This window comes from Aulonocara stuartgranti (assembly GCF_965226115.1).
Source record: "Aulonocara stuartgranti genome assembly, chromosome: 7".
In the NCBI taxonomy this organism is placed as follows: Eukaryota; Metazoa; Chordata; class Actinopteri; order Cichliformes; family Cichlidae; genus Aulonocara; species Aulonocara stuartgranti.
In genome coordinates this window covers 63,125,728-63,134,731 of record NC_138945.1, presented here as the reverse complement: position 1 = coordinate 63,134,731, position 9,004 = coordinate 63,125,728, and the positions used below count along the sequence as shown (strand labels likewise).

The following is a 9,004-nucleotide window of genomic DNA, read 5'->3' as shown; positions in this document are numbered from 1 at the left end:
ATGCTTCAGAGTGTGAACAAAATCATACAGTAAAGATAAGCATACATGTTCCAACAAACAGACACGTAATCAACTATACAGTCTGATATTTATTCCAACATACACACAGGCTTAAGAATGTTGTTACCAAGTCTGGTTGCTGCAACTTCAAAGATGTGATGGCCTCTGGTTTTAAAGTAAAAGCATGGAACAATTAAGACCCCTTGATCTGACGATATGAGAAGTCGGCTGCAGTGATACGGTCTCAGCGCCTCTGATATGGATAAGTTTTAAGGAAAGTCCAAATCAGGTTAGAGATTTGAGATTCAAAATTCAGATGTTGTTCAAAGACGAAACCAAGCATTTGCTGTATTCACTAAGACCAGAGGGGTTGTTGGGCTTAACAGAAAAGTACAAATGTGCATAGTGATTTTCAGGTAGAACTTCACAAAGGTGGCTTACATAAATACAAATTGAGTATTGTTCACTGTCTTATATACATATAATGCACAGGAATGCGTGACAAGGGAATATAGACATCTAATTTTGGTAGCCCAAGTTAAGTAAAATACTGCCACAGCAAGGCACAATTTGGAAAAGAAATGAAACAAGATGAATACATTGGTAGAGGGGGGAATATATTATTGAGTTTGGGTAGGCTTTCAGAGTGTCCAATTACATTAAATCTTCTCAAAGCCATTAAAAGCAACTGACAGATTCTTAATGGACAAGGCACCGAGTCCATAATATTCAACTAGGACAGAAATAGTTTATATTCCGGTAGGTGCAATGAACAGAATTACAGACCTACATATTCATGTGTAGCTCCTTTCCATCACTGAATTAAACTGGGAGTATATTTTTCCAATTAATTCAGCATAAAACTGCATAAGTCTTTGCTTATTTGTGGACTTCTGAGATTTAATAATAAACATCACTATTATCATTAATATTATATTACTGTTTCATTATGCTGTTGTTATGTTATGCTATTGTTGTTGTTGTCTAATTGGTCATTTTTAATTGTTTTTCAAGACCTGGCTCATACTTGCAGCTTGAAAAATTACCAAACCAAACTCATCCTCCTATTATACAAATGCTGATTATATTCTAGCACTGCTTGATCAGATAATTAATGAACCAGAACCTAATTGGATAAAGTGGTGTCACACCGCAGCAGTATTTATAAAATCTCTGGCAGCCTGTCATCTACAGCTCTTGGCACAGCTGCCTTTCTGCCTTCTGTCACTTGCAGCATTAGAAGTGGCCATATATGTTTGGTTTTAATTATATAGGTTATAGTGAATGTTAAATTGTAAAGAAGGTATCCCTCAGCATTACAGCAAAGCATTACACCTGCGTTAGCGTTGATCTTATAAAGAAAAGGCAAAAAAAGGGCTAATTTTTAAGATTCAGGAGTTCCAAAAAGGACAGTTTTATTTTGATCAAAATACTGCTGACATAATAATACTGTTACGTAGCTACTCTCAAATGTGTTATATTGGTACTGTTGCAGAAAGTCACAGATATTGCCAGTTTGTCTTATTTTAGGGTCAGACTGCCAGCCAATAGCCATGTGTACTGTAAGATATTGTAATGAGGCTTAGAAAGTCATTCATTTCTCAGTAGAGGACTGCTAACAGCTTGAAACATATGGAGGGAAAACCGCAAACCAGTGTTGCTGGCAATTCAGCAGTGATTATTAAGGAACACCTGTTTAGCTGGCTGGCAAGGCGACTCAGGGTCCTGCTGAATAGCAGCAGGCTAATGAAGGTCTTCTCAGCTTAATTGTTTGGGCTATAAATAGTGACCGATAGAGGAATAGGGTGCTTCACCATTCTCATCCATTTTTTCCCCATACATACAGAGAATGCGCTATTAGAGGTTTGTTGTTGTGGGTTGTGAGTAGAGGAGGCACTCACTGTCAACATTACCAATTACAAAAAAGCCATTAACAGTAAACTGTGAAATTAAACATTGGTGCAAGGACGCATGCATAAACTAAAGGGTTAGTTTTCCAAGTGTGGGCGAGACTAATAATTTCCAATAAACACCTTAGATGTAAGCTATGTTAAAACACAACTACACCATTAATATGAATTTGATTATGAAGGTTAATAGCTGCTTTTTAGCTTGTGGCCAAAGCCTAATAAAGGTCTTTATCATCAGCAATTCAAATCATGGTGAAAATGTCTTGAGTTGGCCCACAGAGCCACCAACATTCATATTGCTTTTGCTCTTACAGAACCTAATTTTAGAGGAAATGAAATGCAGAACACACTAATTGCAACATTAGCCTGAACTATGTCTTTAAATTACTTTTTGATGGACGAACTCAATGAGAATAAAGCAGGATCATCTGATTTTCTGTTAAATACTGTTTGAAGCATTGCCAGTGCAGTGTGTGCCCTGCTGTTCAGGGGTCACCTTTGTTGATGTTGTTCAAATAAGTTTGGTTGGCAGTGTTTTCCAGGTCAACTGTTTTTGAGAGAGGGAGTGATAACTTTCACAAGCCTTAAAGTTTCACAGCTAGGACTGAAAAAAACATTCTTTTGAGCAGTCAATGAGAGAGCAATTAGGTTAAAACCTGTTTTGCACTCTAAATTTTTGCAGCAAAATAAAATGACACAAAACACGTTTTCCTTGGTAATAATTAGTGTACAGATAAAAAAAAAAAACCCCTTCCATTGCATATCCTTGTATATATATAATTAAGTAGTGTCACAGTTTCAAAACCTTTAACACTTACCATTTACTGCAGGTCTGACCCTCATATGGGGTTCAGAAGATGATTTCTGACTAAGGTTCTGGGCTATAAAAATACTGTTGATGACATATGACGGGCTCACTGTTTCTTGCTCTTTACTCTTGCTCTTTATCACAAGACTGCCAAAACAAGATTGCCAAATTAACTTTTCCATCACAGTACTGCATCTCTATTTTAAAGAAGGTTTTCAAATTGATGGGAGTAAACCTTTATTTGACAGTGCACATTTTGGATATTAGACATAATTTTTCTTTGTCCCATGGAGGAAATTAATACATGTTGCAGTGTCTACTGATAACCGTTGATGTTTTCAAACTCACCATATTCTCTAAAGATATTTGAGAAATGACAGCAGTATTGGATTATGCAAAGTTAAAACTCTGTTAAAGTTAAAAATCTAACAAAGACTGTATTAACTAAAATATGAAACACATGAGTATACAAATAAATGTGGCTTAGTTAAAAATAACATGTGGTAAGAACAGAAATGTATATGTTTCTGATTTTTTTTTACAGTGATGAATTTTTCCTGTTGTTCAACCTTTTTGTGTTCACAGGGAAGATTTGATCAAGTAAAACTAAACTTCTTGGTCGTGCTTCAGTAAAAAACAGTTATGGTTGTCGTGTGATGTGAATATAGTAGCCTGTTGTGTTGTAAACTGTTTGGATGTGCTTGAGGAAAAAGAGACTATTTTATTGTATTTTGCAAACATATGCTTTGTCAGCTGATTGCGTGGTAATGTCCACCCTGCCTGGGGACGAAAATCTTCTCTTGTTGGTCTGGTGACTCAAACAGGCTCTAATCCACACTTTATCATCTATAAAATGTAGTAACCCCAACATTATAGCTAACAGGACCAGTAAAAAAGTAACAGCTTAAACTGATTTTTAGTTTTAGCCTACTTATATTCCACTGAGCTGTTGGTTCTAGTTAGCTAACATAAAATAATTTCAGGCTGCCATGTTCTGTATTGACACAAGATGGCGCTAAACATGTTCTATAAACTTTAAGTGCTTATTTCTTAATCCAGTTTCACAGACAGTGTTAATCTATGTCCGTTTTTGAGAGCATGGCTCTATGGTAAATTTGCCTTTATAGATGTAGTGTTACATGTCCACTCTAAAAAAATGAACATAAAAGAATCACCATCTTTTATCATCAACTTAAGAGCAGCAGGAAATTACGGAGCCCCGCAACGGACATGGGAGAAAAAAATTTAAGACGGACTTTTGCAAGATCTCGCAAAAGTTTTGTGAGATCTCGCAAAAGTTTCATACATCTCCGAAAACGTCGGAGCACTTTTGCAAATATGTGATGTCTTGTAAAGCGAGCAGATATCTGACGTTTACACAACTACATTCACGTCTCAAAATATCTTAAAAGTGTATTTTGTGACCCAGAAAGAGTAATATTACAACTAAGTAGCTGCAGCCATTGTTGGAATTCAACTTTTGCAAGATCTCGCAAAAGTCTGTCTTAATTTTTTTTTCTCCCATGTCCCCTGCGAGGCTCCGTAGGAAATACTAGAAACACCCTTTAAAAATATGCTGCAGCAAACATCAACAACACTTAACAACAACCGCACTCCAATTTACATCAAAAGGCAGAAGGACCTGACCTATTTGATAGGACTAATGCAAAGTTTTATTCCAGATAACATTCACAAACATCTTTTTCTCTCCTCCATCTTTCCAGTAAATCATGATTTAACTTTAGCTTGACATTTAGAAATCGTAAGAGTAAATCACCTTAGGTGTTGTGGATATCATCCACTGCTTGTTGTCCCTGCACCATTGTCTTTGATACTCCAGACAGTACAAGAGTGATTTTGACATCATGCTGTATGTACCTCTACTTGCAGAAAAGCCTTCAAGGCCAAGTGATGAAGGGTTGCACAAAGTCTGGCTGGCAAGCTTTCTCCCTGTCTGTAATACTAAGTCTATTTCTTTCAGCTGAAATAGAACCATATGACATGATGACCCGCACCTATTTTTCACAGAATCCTCTGACATTCCAAATAGAGTAATGTGTGGATGAAACACTCTGTCCCATTCTTGCTTCCTTTTCTGTCTTTTCTTGCAGACTTAACTTGCCATGTTAGTGCTTTTTTACAACAGGCTTGGTGTGTAATGGCCTTCAGACTGACACAAGTGTTCTAATGTGTATCAACACTCAAAAAAATGAATGAGGTGGATTGTTCAGTGTGTATTAATTATTTATTTTCATTTTACTTAAAATATATGTTTTTGTTAAGTTAACATATGTTTTTCTAATCAAGTCTACGTAATTGTGTCTATTATTCAACGTACATAATACTAATGTGTTACTTGATCGCATAACATTTAAGTTAAGTCAATTAGGATCGATATACCTTGTATATCCACAAGGTGGCAGTAATGCAAAAACAGTTGTAATGAAACCGCGCAGAACAAGAAGGTTTCACGGCTTGTACCTGATCATGCGCAAGACTTCAAATTTAACTGAAAAAGGCTGTTTTGGCGCCAAGCTACTGTTTCTTTGAGAGGTAAGACCACTTTTTTTCTTTGACTATGTTGTGTAGTATCTATATGTCCAGCATGGTTATATTTTGCGTTTGTCTTACAAGACATGTTATATCGTTTGCGTGCGCTTGTTTTACATTAGTTTTACTGGGTCCTGGACATGCTTATTTTGTGGACTGTGTAAGAAACATTTTTATTGTTTTTTGTTTTATTAAGGGATTAGCTACAGGGGTTCATGGGGTTATTCTTTCAAGGGGTTATTTTTCCATTTGCTTTCTTGGGATTCCTTTTCTGTAATCCGAGAGTCGGAAATATCGAATAGGATAGCAAGGATAGCATAAAGTGACATTTAAAATCCAAAAAGTCAAGGGCGAAAGCCACTGTGACACCATTGTTCTGCTCTATCAGTAATCTGTATTATGTAAAAATGGTCTGTAAATACAGCATGTTTCCTAGCGGAGTTATACATATCAATGTAGTTGTAAATTACAGTTTGTGAAAGTACACACTTAATTTTTTTAATAAAATTATTCAAGACATATGAGTGGACAGACAATGGAGGTCGACAGACCTGGTGATAATTGCTTCTATAGAAAGTTAGCACATGGCAGTGTCAATCTCTTGCTTTTCTTCTGAGTAGTATTTTATTTAGTTGTAATTCAAACAATAATTTGCTTCTTGAAATTAAGTAATGAATTTCTTGTTTTACTTTATAAATCTCAGATCCTGCCTTTACCTGCTCCCTCCTATACTGATGTGGTGTATGTGGTATTGCTGAGCTTGTATGTGGTATGTGAACTGTTATACTTTTAAAAACAAAACTGTTTTATAAGTTAAGTTTTCTTTTGTGACCCATCCCATGCCCCTGTTATTTCTTCTCCACATCTGAACCATGGTAAAGGTTGCAGTTCAAGGGCCTGAGGCATGAAATTCTTTTCAGATCAGCTGTGATCAATATTTTTTGGAACTTGATAAATAACAATAAAAGCTGTAATGGCTCCATTAGCATTTTGTGTAAATGTTTGTGTTAAAATTATAGCTTTAATGAGGTCTTACTACATTAGTTTTAGTTTGTATATGTGTACATATAGTATGTATATTTACAGTACAGTATGTTGTGTTTGTTGACATATTTTCAGGTGGAAGCAGAATATGTGAGGATTACTACTGCTGCACATGTTCCAAGGCTTTTTACACAACTTGACCAATACACTGACCAGCTCATAAAAGTCTTCAAGAAAAAAAGGAGGCGTTGCAGGGAAGAAAATTAGACAAACTTTGGCCCCAGCCACACAGGTGCGTTATTCTGTTGGTAGCAAAATATTATGGCTAATAAGATCATTTTCAAATTTAAACAGCTAGTGTATGGTAGCTGCACAGTGCACTTACATTTATATTAAGCAAGACAAAGTTTGGTACTCAAAACGTTGGAAAATTTAAATTACCTAAACATATGTAAAATCTGATCCCTTGATTTAGGTTAAACCAGAAGTGAATGTTTTTATATTATGTTTTGAATGCAAAAAAGATGATGTATTAGTTTGTCTTTACCTCCATTATGGACATATATAATGTGGTGGAAACCCTGCCCAACAGGTTAACTATTCATGTCCATGTGATGATTAGTTGGTCTTGTGTACATGTCTATCTGTGCAGTGGATATGTCATTCATTTTGCGTATAATGTGAGTTTCTGTCATCCTAAAGTATATCTGTTTTCTCTTCCTGTATCTCTGCCACTCTCTACAGAAGGAAAGTATTGAAAAGGGGAGGGAGTGTGTCCTCAGGGCACTACCTTTTTACCTGAATGAAGACCCAAGCATCCTCTTCAAAGAATAATTGGTTGGTAATTTTAGTTTAGTTTTTTATCTGTATTAAACCAAATTTTGAATAACTAATGTTGTTGCATGTTGTAATGTTGTTGTTGTTGTAATTTGCATGGAACCTGTTTAAATGTTTTGGGAAATCTTCTTGTATACCCAAACTATTTATATTTATCGTTGAATCTGTAGTCTGAAATAGTGGCACACTGGGGTGCATGTTCCTAATATTGTGTTTACGTCATTAAAGGGTAGCTTTGGCCCTTTTTCTTTCTTTTTTTAAAACTGGATGCCATTTTTCTATGTTTTTGTGTCTAAGCTACAGCTGTTCAGAGGGAGCTGGAACAAATTACCCTTGCTATCTTTACCATCGAAAGAGCTGATGCCAGCACTCCTCCAGCCGATGTGGGTATAACCATCTAGTGTGTCCTGCATGACCTGGAAGACCTGGCCTCTGCATGTGCACTCTTAATGGGTGGGATATATGCACTGAATCTCAGTTAACCTCAAGACTGAAAGCTTTCTTTGAAGTACTTCAGAAGCTCTTCCTTCATCTGTATGTCAGCATACTCTTGACCAAGGTACAGTTGCTCAAGAATACACTGAATGAATAAGCCAACCTTTAATTTGGATGATGAATGTTCTGTCAGATGGACAGAAGTTTTTCGGAGGCTGAATGGGAATAAAATGGTAATTTGTAAATGACAGATAACGGGAAAATTACATTTAAGAGAAATTTAGAACATTTTGAAAAGTTTGTAAACTACTACAATTTGAGAGATTTTACTGTTGTGGGGGGGCTAGTAAGAGACAATCAAAAGTATTGAGATTTAAAGGATTTAATTGAGAGATGATACTGCACCAGAAATGTTGAAGGGTGGTGTGTATATTAGCGTTCAAGGCATATTGTTATGAGGTGGAAATATGTTCATATTCAGTTTGTGTTACATTGTGTGCATTGTAAAGGTAATTGCAATACATACTAAAAATAAGGGTAAGTTAGGAGGTTGATCTGATATCCTCGTGTTGGTGTTGTTCCCAGATCATCATACTAAATGTTGTTACAGGATCAACATTGCAAGTGACCAATCAGAATGTTGTGACGTCATACTTTTGCGACTTCGGGAAAAACCGGCGTAAAACAAAAAACTGTACTTAAGCTGCGTGAAACCGCCTCTGTCCGCCGATCAACTGACCCTAACCCTAACCGTAACCCTTTAATAAACAGTAAGCAGAATTGATATTGTCCTTGCAACATTGGAATTTCATAAATGCACGAATGGCTTGGCGCGCAAAAGAATAACGTCACAACAATGTGACAACATTTTCATGATGGTCTGGGAACAACACCAACACGAGGATATCAGATCATCCAAGTTGGGAATGCAGGATGAATGTATATTTTGTGGACTTTTAAAGACGAACAATTGTTTCCATGTTAAAATGTTTCCATCTGAAGTTTTTTGCCCAAACACTAGTAAAATAAATGTTGACAGTGGCGAGTGTTAAATGGTTACTGCTGTGCTGTTGCAAAAAAACTGAACGCTGACAAGCTGTTTTATTGTTAGACCATAATGTTGGCATGTTTTGTTAAAGTTTTATTTGGGATGTTGATGTAATTTTCTTTGATTGCTAATATCAGTGGACTATTTATTATTGTTGTTGTTGTTGTTGTTGTTGTTGTTGTTGTTGTTGTTGTTACATAAAAAATTTTTAAATTGTGGCTGTTGAGGTGGACACTTCACTTTGCATTGTTAAAGGAAAGCACTTCATTGGCATTGTGTTACTGGACTGACCCTAAGCAATCATTGCAAATAGCAACTTTGCTATCCATTTTAGACACTAAAAGAAAAAAACACTCACAGACCTTACTAGCATCACATGTGCATAACTCAAGTGTCATCTTATCAATGTGTTATGTGATCTTCAATGCGTTT

At 36.1% G+C, this 9,004-nt stretch overlaps 1 long non-coding RNA gene across 3 annotated transcripts; it reads left to right on the top strand.

Moving 5' to 3' along the window:
* The first annotated feature begins 4,965 nt into the window (after nt 1–4,965).
* Nucleotides 4,966–8,370, top strand: LOC309709706. Of its 3 annotated transcripts, none has more exons than XR_014277577.1 (5): nt 4,966–5,271; nt 5,972–6,037; nt 6,388–6,544; nt 6,997–7,089; nt 7,387–8,370. It is a non-coding gene; the product is annotated as an uncharacterized lncRNA (long non-coding RNA). The 3 variants fall into 3 exon arrangements; XR_014277578.1 differs by lacking the exon at nt 4,966–5,271 and adding an exon at nt 5,278–5,428; XR_014277579.1 differs by lacking the exon at nt 4,966–5,271 and having other exon boundaries at nt 5,278–6,037.
* Nucleotides 8,371–9,004: the final 634 nt, after the last annotated feature.